At 44.2% G+C, this 22,135-nt stretch overlaps 1 protein-coding gene across 9 annotated transcripts in view; it reads left to right on the top strand.

Moving 5' to 3' along the window:
• The window catches only part of LOC122402021 (forkhead box protein P1), a 353,183-nt gene that overhangs the window by 85,342 nt on the left and 245,706 nt on the right, over positions 1–22,135 (top strand). For 2 of the 9 annotated variants that reach the window (XM_043404519.1, XM_043404520.1), the window contains exon 2: positions 8,457–8,510. The exons of the other annotated variants lie outside the window; for them this stretch is intronic. The gene's annotated coding sequence lies outside the window, so the exon portion shown is untranslated. The remainder of the gene's footprint in view (positions 1–8,456; positions 8,511–22,135) is intronic. 9 annotated transcript variants of the gene reach the window in all.

Genomic DNA, 22,135 nt, shown 5'->3' with positions numbered 1-22,135 from the left:
AAGAGCATCTTTAAAATAATACTGTATTACCTTGTACAAGATGTTTTATCAGGAAATTCCAAGGGCCTGGAGCCACACGAAAAAATCAGTTTTAATCAAACCTAAGTAACAAACAATATACATATGTCCTGACAAATGAGTGACTTCACGTTAGTGTTATTTTTAAAAAAAGATTCAAACAGCTCAGAAGAGTAATTTAAAGATAATGCCAGGTCTGACGTAAACTTGGTATGAAAAATAGATGAAAATCTTGCTTGTGCGCGAAATATTGGAGCGTGGAGAAAAACGGCAGGTGTCTGGGGGCGTTTGAGCGGGAATGGACATATTAGCTATAAACAGTGTAAGCGGGTTTGCTCGACCCTTTCGCATCTTGTACGCATTATTGGTGTCAGCGGTTTGGCAAGGGTCTCCGGAAGTACCTTGACTTTGATCAACTTGCTTCGGAGTCCTTCTCGTGGCTCGACAGTTCTTACATGGCTGGTTTAGGGTATTGTTTGCCCGCAAAGCGCCGATGAGAAATGGAAGGCATAGATCCTGCCGCCGCATCTCAAGTAGGCACGTCTCATGCTACCGAGCAGTGACCATTTGTTAAAGTCCACTTTCGCCGCCACCTGTCTCCCATCGGTTACGAAAACAGCTCATAACAGCATCCACCGTGCGGCTGATCGTCGGTTTTTGCTCCCCGCGGGGGCGCGGACATCGTCTTGCGGATAAAATGTCGATATCGTTAGGTCCCATAGCTGCCACGCGGATGGCCTCGTACGTTACGTTTCCATATTTAAAGCGGCGATATAGTGGACGGTTTAACGCGCGTCGACCAATTCTGGCCGCGACACGCGAGCATTTTGCACGCGTGTCGCGAACAAAATGTCGCGCGCGGTTCGACGACGTTGTATCGTCGCGCGTGGGTAATTCATTTGGTTACGCGATGTTTTTCAGGCCCGACAATTCGATCGTTTTATCCGGTCGGTGTTCGAACCCGATTTTCGGGAAAATTAATACGACTCGCCGGACCGTTTTCGAGATAGACGGAGAGAGAAAAAAAAATATTCCCGGGCATCGCGTGGACGCCGGAGCGATGTCGCTTGTCAATTTCCCATCACAATTCGATTCCCCGCGAAAGTATCCCGCGAAACAGTATCGGAATATCGTTTATGCGTCTCTCTAAATCACGCACTTCGTACCGCTGCTTGTTGAGCTCGGTTGCATTCCTATCGCGCTATGCAACGTAACATGAATTCGCAGGCATTCGCGATATAATCACAAATTAATTACTGGGGGAGAGGTGGGGTAGCTTTATTGAAGTTCGCGATGGTTTTTGAAAATTTTCGAAAATTACCGAAGATCGATTCGAAATTGGAATTCTGCGATACGCGAGCGTTTATTAGTTCGCGCGGACAAGCAACGCGATATGTATTTAATATACAGGCGGATGGTAATTTATTACAAGTCACAGCGACAAACATTACGTCGTATTATTTCGTATGGATGGATGGAAACCAGCGTAGTGTAGAAACGGATGCGAGCCTTTGAGTTTTTTCTGTCACTTTGGTTCTCGTATAAAATCTTATCGAAGTAATCGATGGAACCAAAGAATAATATTTTCGCGAGAAACTTCAATTATTCTCGTTTACATTCTTTGGGGGTTGTGTTTCGCCCATTTAAACCGAATATTAACCCTTTGCACTCCGAGAATATTTACTAATATAAACGATTAGCAATACCAAATTAAATTTTGTGATGTGATTTCTAAAAATAAAAAAATTTTCTTCTTTCATAAATTTCATTTATATATTTTCTAAATTCAATTTGTGTAATCACAAATGAAACTTCAATCGAGCTATGGTACGTATTATGTTGGTCGCCATAGCGGGGACAGTGGAGTGCAAAGGGTTAAAAATACGTGTAAGAGTGTTTCTCGCGAGTGTCGAGAAGTAATTAATTTTTAATCGACCCGTAGTCCTTAGATACATTTGCAGCTGATCGTTTAATCAGGTCGGGGTTTGCGTATAATGTAACTATACCGGCTGTCCCCGGCATATTGATATGCAACATATATCTTGGGTTTATAGGGTTATTAAGGACTTCATCCGTGTCTCATGGTAGGATTACTACGTTATTATCCTTCGGTAAGTGGCAGGTTGGTCGGTCGACTGGTTAGTCGGTCCCTTGTAAGGAAGACCAAACATCGTCTCCTCCTTGCTCGGTCCCTTGAGCCACCGGCGAACTAGTAAGACATTCGCCCCCTTGGAATCGTCCCGTGGAATGGGACCCAGTTGCGAATTTGACCCTCGTAATTAATTTATAACCGGCGTTCTTGTTGCGAAGGCGGGTTGGATAAGCAGGAGAGCGGCTGACCTCGTACGGTACAGTTCTACTCGAGTTTCGGGCAATTACGAATGCTGTTCGAAAACAAACTTCTTCTCCCTTTCTCTCTCTCTCTCACTCTCCGTTACTTAAATATTCTCCGGAAAATGGTACTTGGGACTTGATCGAGGTCATTTAGGAATTTACGACCGATTCCTGACCGATGACACGAAATTGCATCGTTCGAGCGCCATAAAATCTTGACTTCCAGCGATACTTGGGATCGTTAACACGCGGAAGAAGTGCAGCACGCCTCGTGGTAGGCGAAATTACGTGCACGAAAGTCTTTCCGTATCCGAGCGCGGTTCCGTTTCCGCGGGATTCGGCCTCTTTGCTCTCCGAGTGTACTCGGTACACACGTACTCTCGGTACTTATTACAGACCTAACACAAATTCGACGCGGGCACAGGAGTTGTTAGAAGGCGGGCAGGATGGAGGAATCCATAGATCGCGGGGCTAACAATCAGCCGTAAATTATGGTCTCAATATCCATTGTGTACCCTCCTTGCTCTCGAACGAGCCTAACCCCAGAGTCTAAGGCCAAGACTACTCACCCCCTCCACCCCTTTAGCAGGCACAACGGTGGAAGCACGGCGGGAGGGTCGGTCGGCTCTCTCACGGCCCAACTGAACCAAGAGATATGTATATTAATGGGGCAATCTTACATAGTTTTGTTTACCTTGCCATTCTCTCAGTACGTATACAATTACTATCCCTAGCCCCCACGGTATGCTTAGCACAAGGGCTGACTGCCTCCTCTTTGGTTTCGCTTCTCGTTCGCCTCGCTACGTCCCCTTGAACTATCAACTACCTACGCTCGGCCTAATTAATCGCCGCCAACTAGTCGCTATTGCATATTTCATTTCCCGGCCACGACCAGTGTTTCGGAATTTCTTAAATAATACGTGCACACACGTTACTCGCTGTTCTTTGCGTTTGTATTCGTCCGAGAAATACTTTGAATTTAGATTAGCGATTGGAAGCTTCCGAAGTTCTGCCTGGATCTCTTTCTAGAATCTTAGGTTCATTATAAACGTGTTCTGTGATCTATCAAAATTTGCTCACCTTAAATTGTGTCTCTACACGATCGAAGAGAAAAGACAGTAGCTGGGATTGAGGGATTTTTGGTACTCTATGGATATGAAACTATTGAGAAACACTTGGGGTTTATTATGGGTCTTACAACCCTTTGTAGCTCAGATTTACTCAGAATAAATCTCATTTTTGGTCAATGGACATACCTCCGAAATCCTACCCACTTTCTGAGAAAAAAATTCGAGGGGTGAAATTTTTCGACAAAATTAACAAATTTCAAATCGTTCTAAAAAAATTAATTGAAGTTGCAGGGGTTAATTACAATCATTTTTGGTGAATAAACATACCCCTGAATTCCTGCGCAGTTTCGAGAAAAAAATTCAGTACGGGCGGAACTTTAAACGTTAATAACTTTTTAACGAAACCTCCATCAACAAATTGGTATTCTTGATTTTCGTCCAATTTTGGCCCCTAGAATCTCCCATTACAATTTTCTCCAGGGATGGCCGAACACCCTGTATACTCTTACAAACGTAACATAAATTACCAACATATCGATACCTAATTCAGGACACTTTTCACGATTAATTTTAAATTAGATTGCTACGTCAGGTACGCTACGCTGGTCAGCAACGTATCTCAACTCAATAGATGATTTTGCGCAAAGATGCGTGTAAAAACGTGTACAGGGCAATATTGACGAAAGAGAAGGGGGGAGGGAGGGGCCGATAAAAGCGGGGAAGCTTCGTTCTTGAAGGGTTTAAACGCGGCACGATGGAAATCCATTCTACGCTGGGTACGGGCTTTCAGCAAAGAAAATATTGTCCGCGATGCGAGCGATAGCGAGGCGGAACTTTTCACCTTGGTTCGGTCCCTCTTTTAATTCCGTACGTGGCTGAGCGCGAGCGGCTTTGTAACGGAATGTACATTTCTCTCGCTGAACAACCTCATTTGTGTAATCCCCGAAGCTTCGACAACAAACTGTCTGCGGGCATCGAAACGACGCTGAGGGCGCGTTGGAGGGGTACGAGCATGACATTAACGTACTTTGTAGTTGAACTCTGTGTGGCAGTTACCGCTACATCGTGCTCGTTCCCTCCTTCCTCTCATCTTCTGACCTGTCCCCCTCTCTCCCTCCCGCGAACCTCGTTCATTTTTCTCTCGCAGCCCCGTCGTGTCCTGGATGAAATTGCGATTGTAATAGCAATTATCTTATTTCTACTATTGCTTCTTTGTACTTCGATTTGCGACATACGGAGTTGGCGGTGATGCGAATCAGAGAGGAACAACGTCGGGGAGGAGGCGCGGCGGCTGCGAGGTAGGAGGGAACAACCGGTGGAAGGATCGCGAATGGAATTAAACGTTGGCGGGACGGTCGGAAAGCCGCGACGCAATTTAAGTCGCGCGGCGGTTTACTGGAGCGGAATGACGAGTCTTTTAGCTGGATATTGCCAGCGTGAGTTACAACGGTCCTCGGTATTGTTGCATTTTTCATTCGCCAATTATTAGCCGGGGCTGCGCGACGTTCAGCAAAGGGCCCGCAAATTGACTGCGCGGCGAAACCTGCCCCGCCACGGGTTTGCACGGAAACAATAAACTTCATTTCAATTTTCGTGCAAAATTGAAGCGAAACGTACTTCTAACGCGACTGAACGTTACGCGGCAAGTACGACTGCGGGGAAACGATGTTCTTCGACCCCTCGAATGCCGTATGGTTACGGATTGTCGCGACAGAAACGGCCATTTTGACCCTTAATAGAATTTACATTTTAGGATAGTTTTCGAGAATCCATCAAAATTCGAGTATGGGAGTGAATTCAATAAAAATAGAAACAGTCACTGAGTCTTTAGATTTACGTTAGTGTTTTCGTTAAGTTTGCCCTGACTACCCTCGACGCCTTATTGAATCGTATCTCAATGAAAAGAATAACTAACCCAGACCTAACCTAACCTTCGACGCCTTATTATTACATTTACGCGTAACAATATCTATACAAAGGCTGTTGCTTTCTTTATTGAATCGTATTCCAAGAAAAACAATTATTTCCCAGCCCTCGAACAGTCGGACTAAAGTGGTGTCTGTCCAGGTTGTAAATTTTTTACGGCGGTCAAGGGGTTGGAAACGAGATATTTCCGTATCTTCCGTCGAAAACGTAAACGACGAGACCGTGAAATTGCGGAAAAGATTGCGATAGGTCCGATCCGAAAAGTTTCGAAGCCTGCATTGCGACGTGGGACGGAAGGGTGGAGGGGTGGTTTACGGAACGCGAAGCAGGAAGGAGCGAGGGTTTCGCGGAGGAACGAAATACCAACGAGAGCCGCGGTGGTGGGTGGGAAAGAGTGTCGGGAGAATACGATGGTCTCAGCTCGCATTGCAGCTTGAAATTCGTCCGAAGTAATCAATATTATAGCTCGCGAAGATATATGCGGGAGGATGTGAGCAAACATTGTACACACGTGCATTGTTGCGCGGGAATAGGTGGAAGGAGATCGAGGGTGTAAGAACGGTGTAACGGGAGGGGCGGGAGAGAGAGGAACGGATAGTAGAAGAGCGGAGGACCAGAGGAAGGGGTGCCAGAGGATGGAGTTAGAGGTGGAACGGAAGGGGTTGAAGGGGGCCGCCAGGTTCATACAGCGAGGGCTCCCAGCCCGCGGGGGTGAAATGGGGGAAGGAAAGGGGTGGACAGCCGGACAAACAAAACCCTTGCTGCTTCATTTCTGCCCGTCTGGCCAGACACCGACCCTTTATACGCGCGCGCTTCCGTCCTACGCCCGGCTCGTTCATTCCCTTCCTTCTCGACCAGTCCCCGGAACCCCTCAATGCTTCGTCGAGTTGTACTTTCAGTACGTTACTTTTCGAGTTCGTTAATTAACGGCACCGTGGCCTCATTGGACGGGCTCGCGTCCAGTCGAAGGCATACGTCGAGATGGCTTTCGGTGTAACGGTCACCCTAAATCGCGGCCACATTGTCTTCTTCGCCCGGCTGGATTCCAGTTCAGACGTTCGCCAAGCTCGATCGGGGAAAAATTGATCGCTTTCGATCGATCGTTCTTTCTGCTCGAAGTAAAAGTTTCGTACGCGTTGCTTCTAGTCGAACAAAACGAAGTGGACGTATTGTTTTTAATTGACTGAATACAAGACGAAGACTTGGTAGTCTGAAGTTGGGAAACGTAATTACCTGTAATCGACATTAATGGTCTTACAGTTTACTTCCAGTCAGATACATCGATAAATATTGCAGTCACTTTTTTCCTTACCTGACTGGATTCAAAATTAAATTTTACAGACTTAAATAACTGAACTGTTTACTAAATTCTTCCCAGTGGATGTCGATGACCCTTCCCCATACATTGTTTCCAGTCGAATTTTTTAATGTGTTAATCTTACTGTTCTAAACATAAAATTGGGAGAAACTTAAGCAGGGAAACATGATTGTTTATAATCGATTTTAATGGTTCTTTACCGTATTATTATCCGTTAAATTATACGTTCACTGTGTCTTGCTTCTAGTCACATACAGGGGAACATCGACGAACTGGGTACAGTAAGTCGCGGTCATATTGTCTTTAATTGACTGAATACAAGATGAAGACTTACCAGTCTGAAATGGGGAAACATGATTGTTTATAATCGATTTTAATGATGCTATACCGTATTATTTTCCGTTAAATTGCACGGTCGACATGGTTTACTTCTAGTCAGATGCATCGAAATAGGTATCGATGTATCGAGAATTAAATACACATTGCAGAAACTTTTTTTTCAGTTACGTAAATTCAAGATTGAGAGCTGGAGAACTTGAATAAGGAAAAGTTGATTCTTTCTCCTAATATTTTTAATTGAATTTTATGTTCGATATGTCTTGCATATAATCATCGACACCGAGATGAAAAGTAGCAAACTAAACAAAATTATATCTCCCATTATTTTTCCTTGAATTGAAGTTTCAGTCAATAAACGGGGGTCGTTGAATCATCGATCGGATTCAGATTTATGAGGGTTGATTTAATTTCGAAAAATTGATCGTTTTCAATCGATTTAGATTACGGTCTCTCGTGTTATTCTCCGTCGAATTATGCGTTCACTATATCTTACTTATAGTCACAATACACTAAAGTGGGTATTGACGAACTGGGCACCCTACATCGTGGACACATTGTCTTCAATTGACTGAATTGAAGATGAAGAGCTGGCAGACTTAAATGGGAAAAACTGATTGTTTGTAATCTGTTTCAATGGTCTTTTCCGCATTATTCTCCGTTGAATTATACGTTTTACTTCTATCTAGGTGCAATCTCTAACTAACCGAGTCCCTGATTACAAATCTGTCGACTTGAATAAGAAACACCGATTATTTTTAATCGATTTCATCGGACCTTGTTCGTATTATTTTTCATCTAATTGTATGTTTTACTTATAGTCGGTTATACTGGAACAAATGTAGAAAAACTGTGCTCCCTAGCATATATTGTCTTTAACTGTACTCGTTACGATAGACAGACTTGGATAAGAAAAACTGATTCCCTCGAATCAATATTTCATTACATTATACCCAGTCATCTTAAATTTTTAAATACTATCGCTAACTGGTTTCAAGCTTAACAATTTTTAATCAGTTTCCCTTCTCATACTTCTAGTTTAACTATTTGGAAAATTTCTTTCAGGTCAGTCACGTGGGAATAATTAATGAACCGATTAAATTATTTATTGGATTCAGGTTTCAGAGATGGAATATTTAAGAAAACGTGGATATATAAAAATAACAATTGTCGAAGTAGGTATCTTCTATTCGTGTCTGAGTTCAAGATTAGTAATTAGCAAGCTAATCTATTCAAGCATACTGTACAAGGATATTACACGCATATACGGTTTCAAGTATTGGAACTGTCATTAGTCGATTGGATTCGATCGTAGGTTGCGTCGAGGGACTTGACTGCTATTATAGATTACTTTCAAGCTGCAACAAAAATGTTATGATAATTCCATGTTTCCGAACTTTTAAGCATAAGTTACTCTAGTTTGCGCTAACCTGTATCGTTTCTTGTTGTTTCAGGTCAGTGGTGTATACTTCCCAGGCTTCTGAGACAGGGTGGCATGGCTCGTTAATGTGAGTTGAACGATATTTTCGTACGCGACGTGCGACACTTTCTTTATTATGCCGCGAGACGCGTCGGTTTCCGCGTATTTTTAGCGACGTCTTGGACGTATAGGGCTTAATCCGCGCGATATTATTTTTGGACAGGATCCAAATCAAAGCATGCAAAGCATGCCCGTTAGAAACGAAGCAGAGAGAGATAGGGTTGTGCGAGCGCGCGGGGGGCTTCGGCGGCGCGCTTTACTCCCCGTCGTTTTAGGGGATGAACGATGCGAGACATCGATAATCGCATTTGTTGTACGACCGACGGCACGAAACTTTCGGAATTTCGTCCGGCCAAGAAGCAAGGGAAGTTTACGACTTAGGAAGTATTATACAATATTATTCGAATGCTCGTACAGTCGCCTCTATTCCGATCCGCGACCCCTCTTTCCTAATGCCTAAGTCCTCGGATTCGTAACGAAATCTCATCCATTCCGATGCCTCCAGTCTCGTATCAACCCTTAACTGCTCGTGATTCTGGCTACGTAAACACGGAGAATTATTTCGAATTTTGGGGAAAATTTTCACATCGTTGCCTGTAATTACATACAAAGCGTTTAGAATGATTTCAATTATTATTTATTTCTTATACGGTCCTCTTGGAATGCAACAAAATTTGAGGTTATACTGGTTAGTTGTTTTTGATAACTTTGTGTTATACATACGTGATAGCATTTGGAAAGCTTAGTATGTAGAAGCTGAGAGTATTTCTTTTTTGATTTGGAATTTTTTCATCCCCCTTTAATCTTGTATCATTCGATGTATCGTACTATTTTCTTATCAAAATTACAGGGTGATAAACAGCTAGAATTCAATGAACGTTTCAAAACTTCAAACATTTTAAAAATTATAAAGCTTGACACTAGAACTACCGAAGTGGCCAAAATAACCCATTCGCAATTTCTAATAAAAATTATAACAACTTTACTCGATTTTTGAAAATTTGTCGCAATTTTTTCTAACGAGAACGGATAAATATTTATATCCATTGCATTATACATATCTTCAAGTTTCTATAATTTTAATTTCTGTGGTACAGTGTCAATAAAAGCTGAAAATAATTCTTTTTAACCGAGAATGTTTCCATCCCTTTTAATCTTGTATCACTCAATATTCGATACTATTTTCTTATAAAAACCACCGATGATAATCATCTAGTACGTATGACCCACACTTAGTGGTAAATTTCGTTCTAAAAGCAGCGGTCCCCTCGCCGCCCCCTGTCGCGAGCGTAATAATCCCGAGAAATCTGTACTTTTCGCACATTCCGCGGCACGCGCGTTAATTGCGAGAAACAAGAGGCGAGAGGCTAGAAAACAGAAAGCGTAACGGCGTGGTTTATTTCCAACCCCTTCCCGTTGCTTTTTCTCTGTGAAGAACACTCGGCACCAGAGTGGTAGCTAATAACATAAATGAGGAACACAGCGAGCCGGTGCTTTCTTTTTGCCTCTATTTTTTTTTTTTTCTACCCCACCCTTGTGCCAGGCCAGCCGCTACGACTAAAGTGGCGAATATGGGGTGTGAAATGCATGTCGGTTTCACGGGGTTGCCCGAGCGTAATAGCGGGGACAGAGGCGAGAGCGCGCGGAGTCGTAGCCGGGCCACGGGTAACGGGGCTCGAGTTGCAGGAGTCAACTTGGCGCTCATTGGCTACTTGCCGGCGACCGCCACTCGCGAAACATTAGTATTCTCTGCTAATTAAAATGTAACTGAAATTGTAATGGTCTGCGTGTGCCGACGATACGACGGGAATAGGGGATGAGAGAGCGCCGCCGGTGGTGGAGCGTTACAACGCGCACACCGTAACGGACGATGTGTGCTTTTTCATGCTCGGCTTGTGGACTGAATAGAGGAAAACGTCCGACCGTTCTGTAAAAAAGACTGCGTCGCTCCGCGATTGTTCCTATTACTTTTACTCCCAACCACCCATCCCACCTCCCCCCTTCATCCTCGTCGTATTATGAATTTTGTTACGATAGTCACTGGCAAGGGAACGGAGACGGGAATTACACGCGAACGTAGAGTATTCAACGAAACGCGCACGGATCGTTTAATTTCACAACAGTTCGTTTTTTAACCGAACACACACCGTATTTCTGAAGCTTCTTGTTCGGTTTTGGAAAAACACAGACTGCCCTAAATATCGCCTCCCCCCCTATTTCCGACAATATTTTATCGGAAGACCAACAAGCTTAGAAAATAATTTTTATCGCGTGGAACGTCGTATAAGCTTTCGCGACCGTGTTACAGCCTTTCGCGGTTTATTATCGGAGGACATGTTCGAATGGAATCTCAAGCACGTCGACACGATACTAATCCGCTCTAACAGGATAGCACAACGTAAACAGTCGTAGGTGGGTGTCGGATAACAATAACAATAACGATAACAATCCGCGAGACGACGCTGTAAAGTTTATATCCTTGCCAATGGAGGCCGCGTCGAATATTTTATTCGATGTTCGAGAGGCTGTAAATTGACCTGTTTCGTCCTTAAAATGAACGAAACAGGTCGCTTTTTATTTTTGTTCGACACGGTTTGAAAGAAGTTTTGCGAGTTTTCCTTCGATTCGTGGCACGATTTCGCCAAAGAAAACGTCTGCTAGAATAATTATAGAGGTTGTGAAAAATGTATAACATAAATGTTCACTCGATTTATAATAAAATATCGGTTAGAGTTTAACGTGAAAACTCTGCATGTATTTACGAAAATAATATTAGGATCCGTGTAACAGGGTAAGAAATAATTCAAAAACTAGAAAGTCATATTGTCAAGATTATATGGTATCTAAATAAGGCTATAAAGTCACGAATTGTATGCGTTATTCAAAGTAGAATTTTATTCAGAGTCTCCCCCTTTTCTCACATCTAAAAATTTTTGCATGTACTACTACTTATCGCTAGAATATTCACAGCAATATTCTTAGAATGAGAAGGTACACTTTTTTATTTAGTTAAGCATCGAAGATGACTAAGAGTCGAAACGATTTATATTGAATTTAATATAAAATTTTTAATGGAATTTCTATTTTTGTTGTTTCATCTGATCTAGAACTATCAATGTGAGATAGAAAATCTATTAATATTGACAGTGTGTCAGGCATATTTTCTAGGTCGTAAACATTAAATAAAATTTTTCTGGGACGAACTGAATTCCCGTGGAACTCGAATTAATTGAAATACCTATTATCGAACCTCTGGTGTACTAAGATATTATGCGTCGATGGTCAGCAACAGGGCGGATTCTCTCCCTTACGTGATCGAGTACAACCTAGCCCCGTGCAAACCGCACAGAGGGTGGTTTCGGGCGAACGTTCGGGATATTGCTCGCGTTATTGTTCGTATTAATTGATTTTTTCTTCGCCCGCGTTTCATTCTGAAAATTACTACAAGTTTTCCACCCCTCGGAAAGACAAGCTCGAATCGTTTCTACCCTTTAGCCAGAGGCTTCGCGTTTTTATAATACGTATTTTATTTTCATCGAGTCTAAGATATACAAAAAGTATTATATTTTAACAATTTAGCGATTTATTGTCAGTTAGAAAATACAAAAAAAGAACACACTTGTGTCTTCGAAATTTGAAAATATTTTTTGTGGGAAAACTAATTATTTGTCTTTCAATAATCTTTCTTTTCTGAAAAGTCTTTTCTTGCACTATCATTTATCATTAGTAGACAAATTCATGCAAGTTAGAGGGCTGAATATAATAATTCGAATCATGCTTTAAGTTGTGGCGGCCAAGGCACCACATACGCCTTAGCCGTTCGAAGCCGCTACAATGTATGGTTGCACACGAGACGATGGTTGCACACGAGACGATGGTTGCACACGAGACGACCAGAGCCGCGTGAGCCGAAAAGCCGTTGTCGTCGTCTCTGACCGTCTTTTGTTTTTGAAGGCCTCTTGGTACGGTGGCGATGATCGTACCAGAGAGTCGAGCGTAACCCGCACCACGAGTCACGTCGTTGTACGACAGCAACAATAAAATTGTGCGGAACGGAACAGAGCGGAGTCATTATCTTCCCGATCCCACATTGGTGACCCCGACGTGATCTCGCCGCGCAAGTAAAGTTTTTTTTAAGAAAATTTGGACATTTTTTGTATACGGACAATATTAGTTAGTGTAGAGAAATAAGTGTATAGTGTTAAGAACATAAGGAAAGGACACGGTCTGACAAATAGTAGGCGCGGTGTGTGTGTGCGGTGAAATTAATCTTTTGTGACCAAGACTGGTAAAATGACTGACCCTAACGTTAACGCAGGGACATCCGCGGGAGTGCCGTTGGCAGTTGATCGCGTCGCTGTACGGATACCCGAGTTTTGTCCGGGAGACCCGGAGATGTGGTTTTCGATGGTAGAGAGAAGTTTTGAGGTATCCAATGTAACGTCGGAGACCACGAAATTCGGGTACATTCTCGGCGCGTTAAGTGCGCGACACGCCGCGGAAGTAAGAGACATTATCATGAATCCCCCGGCCACGGATCCGTACACGACGCTCAAAAATGAGTTTATTCGCCGGCTTAGTGCGTCGCAGGAACAGAAAACGCGGCGGTTATTGGAACACGAGGAAATCGGGGACAGAAAACCGTCCCAATTTCTTCGTCACCTGCGCGGATTGGCCGGTACGGCTTTTTCGGACGGTGTATTGCGGACGCTTTGGATGGGCCGACTACCTGCTAATATGCAGGTGATTTTAGCCACGCAGCGGGACACCCCGCTGGATAAGGTGGCAGAGTTGGCAGACGCTGTTGCGGATACGATGACACCGCGGGTACACGTCACGGAGGCCGCGATTACGAGCGTATCTACATCCTGCCAAATACCCCCGCCGGGCCCGAGCATCGAGGCCATGTTAAACATTAAGATGTCACAATTGGCTCTTTCCTTGAGGCAGGAAATTTCTGCCATCCGTGAATCCTTGGTGGACCAGGGGCAATCTTCCCGTCGCAGGTGGACCCACCGAAATCATCCAAACTCGCGCTACCGCAGACGATCTCTATCGCGATCGCGAGAGCGGCCCGCGGGAGGACAAATGGACCATCAAGGGAAATGCTGGTACCATTGGCGGTTCGGTCCGGCCGCGCAGAGGTGCGTTGCACCGTGCAATTGGAACGCCACGGATCAGGGAAACGACCTGGGGAGTCGTTGATGGCGGCCAGCGACACAAATCCAGCATCACGCCGCCTCTTCATCTTAGACAACAGCTCGAAGACGGAATTTTTAGTGGATACCGGGGCCGATTTGTGCGTTTTTCCGCGCCGCCTGCTAGGCGGATTGCGAGAAAGATCGGAGTACCAGCTGGCGGCGGCGAATGGGAGTGTAATTAACACCTACGGGACAGTGTCGTTAAACCTGCACCTCGGCCTACGACGGGATTTCGTGTGGCGATTCGTGGTTGCGGATGTTACAAAACCCATAATCGGGGTAGACTTTCTCGATCACTTCGATCTTATGGTGGACATCCGCAATCGTCGCCTCGTCGATCGGACCACGTCGTTAACGGTCCGCGGAACACGAGCCGAGGATGAAACGCCGTCGGTGAAGACAGTAGCAGGGACTACCGTTTACCACCAGCTCCTGATGCAGATGCCGGAACTTACACGGCCTAGCGGCACCCCGATGAGGACTACGCACCAAACGGTGCATTACATCGAGACAACCCCTGGACCACCCGTTTCCAGCAAGCCGCGGCGGCTTGCACCGGACCGGCTCAGGGCTGCCCAGAAGGAGTTCGACGCGATGGTGAAGATGGGCATCGCTTGTCCTTCGAAGAGCGCGTGGTCAGCACCCCTTCATATGGTTCCGAAGAAGGGCGAAGAAGCTTGGAGGCCTTGCGGTGACTATAGAGCGTTAAACGCACGGACAATTCCCGACCGATACCCCGTGCGTCACATTGAGGATTTTGCGCAACAACTGAGTGGCAAAAAGGTATTTTCCACAATAGATCTCGTCCGAGCTTATAATCAGATTCCGGTTGCATCGGAAGACGTCGGAAAAACGGCCATTACAACGCCGTTCGGGCTTTTTGAATTCCCGTACATGTCGTTCGGGTTACGAAATGCCGCGCAAACATTTCAGCGCTTTATCGACGAAATTTTACGCGGTTTCGATTTTTGTTACGCGTATATAGACGACATTTTGGTCGCCTCAGAATCCCAAGCCGATCACCTGCGCCATTTAGAATTATTATTTAAACGATTAAAAGATTATGGCATTGTTGTTAATCCGAATAAATGCACGTTCGGACAGGAAGAAGTTAAATTTCTAGGCTATCGGGTAAATGAAAGCGGCACTCAACCTTTGCCCGGCAAGGTACAAGCCATAAAGTCATTTCCCCTTCCGAAAAACGCGAAGGATTTGAGGCAGTACTTGGGAATGCTTAATTTTTACCGCCGTTTTATCCCAGATGCCGCTCGCTTTCAAGCACCCTTGAACGACCTTCTAGCCGGCAATTTAAAGGGCAAGACCCCGATAGCCTGGACTTCGGAAGCGCGTCAGGCTTTCGAAAATACCAAAAATAGTTTAGCAAACGCAACCCTGCTTTCTCATCCTGCGGTCAACGCTCCATTGTCGGTTACCTGCGATGCTTCTGATTACACCGTAGGAGCTGTTTTACATCAGTACGTCGGCAACGAACGACAACCATTAGCATTCTTTTCTAAGAAATTAGGATCTGCCGAAAAGAAGTATTCAGCTTACGACCGGGAACTACTTTCTATCTATTTAGCAATAAAACATTTCAAACATATGCTCGAAGGCAGACATTTCACGATTTTTACAGACCATAAACCCATAACTTTCGCTTTCAAACAGAAATTAGATAAATGCTCTCCTCGACAATTCCGATACCTAGATTACATTGCGCAATTCTCTACAGATATTCAACATATTTCCGGTAAAGACAACGTCGTTGCCGATGCACTGTCCAGAGTGGAAACGGTTAACCACTCGATTAATTTCGAAGAATTGGCAAAATCGCAAGCCCAGGATGAGGAGTTGCAGCGGTTGTTGAATAGCGAATCTAGCCTGCAATTACGCAAAGTCTTGTTGCCTGGCACGTGTTCCGAAATTTTTTGCGATATTTCGACTAAGAATGTAAGACCTTATGTCACCCCTCCTTTCCGACGTGCAGTTTTTAATATGTTACATGTATTATCACATCCAGGTATTAACGCGACGATCAAGCTCATAACGCAACGTTATGTTTGGCCGTCGATTAAAAGAGATGTTCGCACGTGGACACGTTGCTGTATACCGTGCCAAAGATCAAAAATTTCCCGTCATGTGACTGCACCATTGGCTACATTTGTTAAACCTTCTGCGCGATTCGAACACATTCATTTAGACATAGTAATTTTACCGGTGTCCGAAGGTTTCAGGTATTGTCTGACCTGTGTAGACAGATATACGCGGTGGCCGGAAGCCTTCCCCATGGTCGATCAGGAGGCCCAAACCGTAGCTCGAACCTTTTATGACGGTTGGGTAGCGCGGTTTGGTGCTCCCGTACGGATTACCACCGATCAGGGTAGGCAGTTCGAATCCAAATTATTTTTTGCGCTGAACAATTTAATTGGATCCACACGCCTTCGCACAACGGCGTATCACCCAGCGGCCAATGGGATGGTAGAGCGTTTTCACCGACAGCTCAAGTCGGCTATAAGGTGCCACGGATCCGACAAGTGGACAGAAATACTTCCGACGGTTCTACTCGGTATTCGTTCCGCCTGGAAAGAAGACCTCGGCGCTACCTCAGCGGAATTAGTTTATGGCGAGCCATTAAGATTACCGGGAGAGTTCTTGTCTTCGCATTCAGCAGAAGGCACAGAAAATGCTTCCGATTTTACTAATAGACTACGCAACCATTTTTCTAAATTGAGTCCCTCTAATGCATCGCGCCATTCCGTTAATCGTACATTCGTTTTCAAAGATCTTAGCAGTTCAACACATGTTTTCATCCGAACAGATTCAGCCAAAACTATTTTACAACCCGCTTATGAAGGTCCATACGCCGTAGTGCGCCGAGGCGAAAAAACATTTACAATAAACATTAGAGGTAAGGAAATAAATATATCAATTGAAAGGCTAAAGCCTGCTTATATGCTAGCAGAAAACAGACCGGATCCCGTGAGCATAGAAAATCAGCCGGTCACACAAACAAACGTACCTGACAATGCGCCGGTTATACAGCAACGTGTTACGCGTTCAGGTAGACGCGTACGTTTTCCCGATCGATTTCAAATTACGCGGTAGTACTTAAGGCTTGCGCATTATTATAATAAGTATCATATACCATTTATTTTTTATCCATCACTTTTATGTACTTTCATGTATTTTTAGGTATTACGTATTATATATTAAACTCCATGTAAATTCCTTTTTTTTTCAACTCTGTTCAAATACTGTAATGTAAATCTTAGTTAGGATAACGTATTTTATATAGTAGAGTAAATGGTAGTGGTAATGTAGTCGGTCAATTTTTCGTAATTGTGCCAATTACTGGCAGGGGGGTAGTGTGGCGGCCAAGGCACCACATACGCCTTAGCCGTTCGAAGCCGCTACAATGTATGGTTGCACACGAGACGATGGTTGCACACGAGACGATGGTTGCACACGAGACGACCAGAGCCGCGTGAGCCGAAAAGCCGTTGTCGTCGTCTCTGACCGTCTTTTGTTTTTGAAGGCCTCTTGGTACGGTGGCGATGATCGTACCAGAGAGTCGAGCGTAACCCGCACCACGAGTCACGTCGTTGTACGACAGCAACAATAAAATTGTGCGGAACGGAACAGAGCGGAGTCATTATCTTCCCGATCCCACAAAGTATTACTTATATTTTTGCATATTAAGTGTTTTCCATAATTGTTTGAAAATTAAAGTTTCCCATGAATGCATAAACACCCCCAGTCTCATCATTAAGGGGGCCAGACAGTTAGAAAATTGATTTCTTTTTATTTTATTTTTTTCGAAAATAATACTACATATTCAGAAATTAAATGCCACATGAATTTTTTTTGAAATGTTTCTTTATGCACTGAACTTCAGTATGAATCTAAAAACCGTCTAATTTTCAGAAAAAAAATTTATAAGACAAGTTTTTTACCTTAAAATTTCCATTTTCCGTATTTAATGCACTATTTTCACAGTTTTAAATTCTGTTAATGTTGAAATAGGTTCAGTGTAAAGCAGGGGTTATTCCGAGTATTTCGAGAAGAAAAATCACTGCAAAAAAAAAATAATTTCTATTCGATTAAGTGCCACATGGTTGTTTGACAACATTTTGCAATAAAAAATAAAAGGGAAATTATTTATATCTAACTGTTTTTACAAAAAGGCTCAATCTGACTGCCTGGCCCCCTTAATGTTTTCACTTTCGAAGAAGCCTTTATTTGGAACAACGAATGAGGTAAAATTCTAATTCGAGTAATTTTTTTCATATCATTTCGATACGGTGGTCTGTCGAGGGGTAGATATTCGAAAAGGGGAGAGCCCGTCAGCCGTCTATTCGCGGCGTTTGATATGCAGTGCCTTACGGCCCTTAAATCACATTACCCTCGGTACCCTTTTCACCTCTTTCCGCGTTATCTTCTCTCGTCTTTCGTTCTTATTTTATTTGTTTCGCTTATCCGCGCCGTTCTGGAAGCCCGCGCAGATTTCGCGGCAATTTACTTTATGTGCGTTACGTCGTTTTCCGCCGTCTCGCTTCCACCCGGCCGTGCCGTACCTACCCCAGTAGGTATCGTCTCATTCGACTCCCGACTCACCCTTACGACGTTCTTATGGGGCTCGCACAAGAACACCCCGTCCTGTGCACGTACACGCCGACCCGAAAGCTGTGAGCTCGTTCTATCGTTGGGCCACCCCCCTCGGCTGTTGAAGCTCTTCTGCACTTATTTCGCGCTAATTCACCCCTCAAGACCGCTTACACGCCCTCCCCCTTCCACGGCATCCACCGAACCGGTTAGCTTTTTTTTCTCACGTGCCGTGAAGCAGTTCTCGTTAAGCGGCTAAGGGTGAACTCGGTAAAAGGGGGTTGTAAATTCATTGACTGACGAAAATACTCCCGCCGGAATTCCCGGAAGCATCTTCCGCGAGCCTTCTTTCGTTTCGTCGAAGCCACCCCCGCAGGTATCGTGCGTCGAAGGTGTTCGAATCTCCACCGAATTAGGCTAGCCGCCCATTACCTGACTTTCCGACACACGCCACGGGGTTGTACATACTCGAACTACTCCATTAAATAGCCAAAGCGATACTCGACTTTATTTTCAGTCTTTTAACATCTTTGTCAAATCAGAATTCTTCACTGAGAAGCTAAGAACATTCGTATGGTTCGATGTTGATTAAAAGATAAGTGACAAATTTTTAAGTAGTAAGAATCCAATGATCTGAAAATGTGTAATGTGTATTTACATTGTAAACAATTATTTACGATAGAACTGTGTCTACTAAATCAATTTAATAGTCGAATGTTCTACGAGTATTCAAATATTATTATAGTCGCATTCGACATTGGTATCGTTACATAAATCTAACTCTATTTACGAAATTAAAAATTCGTAGCATTAACATAACCTAAATCTAGTGTTTTGATAAAACAACCGTAATTAATCGAAGGAACAACGAAGTAGGGTCGAACATTGTCGTTTCCGTAAAAAATGGCCGAGAGCCACGATGTTCGAATTCTTGCGAGGTTCGGCGATTCGGAAAGAAGCGCCATTACCGAATCATTTGCATTTAATACTTGACAAGGGGCCAACAAAGGGCGAGGCTCAGAATTTCCCATCGTAAATAAGCATTACGATATAATTTTCTGTCACAACAATGGCTGCCGGTGGTACAAAAGGTTTAGCCACGAGGCGACCGTCGGCTACTAGCCGTTGGACAATGAGAACGTCCGCGTTACGCCATAAATTGATTTGCGAAAGCGTTCCTGAAAAAGCTCTCTGCTCTCTGCGAGGAGAGTTCGCCGCGCGCCGGTCGGGGGTGGGGCCGGGCTTTTGAGCTTATACCGCAAAAATTACGTCGCGAGAGGGATTGTATTTATGTTACATAATTACACCACGCGCGAATGGCGGATAGAGGGGTTCGTGGGGTGGTCAGAAGCGTAGGGGCGGGGGTGGGGGAAGGGGGGAGGAGATGCCGCGAGGAGACGACCAGAGGAGGAAAGAGGAGGAAAAAACGCCTGGTCGAGGAAAAGTTTTTCGGCGGCTGGCTCGACCGACCGACCGGCCGACCACCCGGCTAATGAATAGAAATAATTCTCGTGCAATTGTGCTTTTCGGTAGTTTTCAATTAACAGTCGCCTCCCCTACCCCCCGACTCCCTCCCACTCCTTCCCGCGAAGCTTTTGCGCCATTCTCCACAGCGCCCTTCCACGAACGCCGCTGCGCGAATGGACGAGCTTTAAGTTTTTAAACGAGTCGAACGTACATTTTCTAGATCGTAATTACAGTTTTTTTGAGGGGGGTGCAGCTGGGGAGGGGAGAATGGTAATCATTCGCGCCGCGAACGCGCGGATATATCTCCGCTAGCAACGATTTTGGGGGAGTATTAGGCTACGTGATTTTCGGGTTGGAATAGGTGTTGACTAAATAGCTAGTGAAAAGTGTAGGTTTATTATTTATTTGTGAAGGTTTAAATATAATAAATTTGCTAGTAGAAGAGATAGTTGAAATTCGATGGTCAAGGTTTATACGGTGTAGAAATAGGATTCCTCTAACGTAGTGCAAGGTGTGGAACGTCCTACTTGGCACTTCAGTCAGCATATCAGTTTTACTCGCTAGTTATAATACCCACTTACTATGTTTATAACCGCATACCAACTCCCCCTTCGATGGTTATATGTATGACTTCCTGAAGAGGGCTATCACGAGAGGCCGATACGTTGACAGATGAGTAATAAAACTTTCCATCGTGTTACTTCCCCCCTTTTTTGCCGAAGATCGCTTCGCTTGATATCGAAGCTTTCATCAGACTGAATTTTCATGAATTAAAGAGGGGTCTTGTATCATCAAATATAATTTGGATAACTAAAATATTACTTGAAAACAGCTTTCGAGCAAATAATTTGACCTCGCTCTCTTGAGGGGTTGGGTGCAGTATTTTCACAAGGATACTCATGCCTAATTATTCTAAATCACAAACCAAGTTTAACCAAAGATAAAACTATTAAAAATAAGTCGCGTAAACAATCATTTCCACAGCTATTTGCCTCCTATATAAACAGCTTTCAATCGAGATAACGCTGGTAGGAATAGCATCAGAGAAGTTAAAGTATCAATTAGCAACGCTCAGCAGTGTTCCATCGGAGATTCGAGTTGGCATGTAGGGCCCAAGGGCTTAGGGATCGGCGCGCAGAGGCAAATCCTTGTACAGGGAAAGGCTATCGGGTGTCGTCGCGGAAGCTAGGCGGAATCCCGCAAAATAAATCGCGTCTCACTGTCAGTGATCCCCGGTAATATTTGTCTTTTCGCCGGGGCCATTTTACAAGATTCCCTATCTACTCGGCTTTATAAGCGAGGAAGACGAGGAATCGGCCGGCGAGGGGTTGACTCGGACACAAGCGTCGAGTTCACGTGGTGAGACGGGGTTGAAAAGGTATAGGAGGAGGACGGAGGTGGGCATTCGTGTGATTCCGCAGCGGGGGTGGCGGAGAACGGCCGGCGAAGCTGGTAGGCGGATGGGAAGAGTACACGGGACAGGGTCCCGCGGGATAAAACGGGCTATCAGATGCGAAACCCACTGCGTCGAAATGTAAAAGCTTCCTGACAAATCGGTTTCTATTACCGCGTCGCGGTGGGTCGCCTTTTTATATTGATGGCATTATTTTGCACGGAGACGGGAGACCGTATTTTCTGGACACGTACGCGGTATTCCAGCGACCCGAGTACACGATCAACCCTCGCTTATGAATCCCGGTTATTTGTCGGGAAATTAATGTGCGCTTACCTTCCTGCGGCCGAGCCGGTATATCAAAGAAACGGACTGACATTCGATAAAATTGGTTATTATTACCCTTCTTATTAAGTCCTCAAGGGGTTACGCACCCCGCTCTCTGTCCAGGTGCTTCGTTCCACCCTCTTTTAATATCAGTCCTGGGAGCGCTAAACGCTGCAGCCTGAATTCCCAAGAAATAATCTACGTGCAATTTTTTTCCACGGTAACGCATCTAATTGCTGGAAGGTGTTTCTATTTCGTCGATGCACACAAAACGTCCACTACTGCCGGAATTTTACTTATTTAACCCCTTGCATTACGATTTATTTTCAAGCAAACGTGCTTACCTAAATTGGTTTAATTGGACTGCCTTCAATCTTTATTCAATTTTCCAAATATGGTACCTAAATATTTTGAATATTATGGCGAGTGTATCCTGTTGAAGTTGAGTTTGCACTGACAATTCGTATAGACGAGATATTACAGTTAAGATGTAAGCACAAAAAATATTCTCGAGTGACAATAGACACCTACATCATCAAAGAATTAGTGAAAGGTCTAACTGTTAGGTAAGTGCAAAAAGATGAAAAATCTTTTTACCCCAAATACAAATTAGTATAAGAAAATTTGTTAATCCTACATTTGTGTTAAAAAGATGTAAGTAAA

The sequence above is a fragment of the Colletes gigas genome, unplaced genomic scaffold, assembly GCF_013123115.1.
Source record: "Colletes gigas isolate AHSC1104 unplaced genomic scaffold, ASM1312311v1 Colletes_gigas_Sc00031, whole genome shotgun sequence".
NCBI classification, from domain to species: Eukaryota; Metazoa; Arthropoda; class Insecta; order Hymenoptera; family Colletidae; genus Colletes; species Colletes gigas.
The sequence above is the reverse complement of the archived record's forward strand: the minus strand, read 5'-3'. Positions and strand labels throughout refer to the sequence as shown.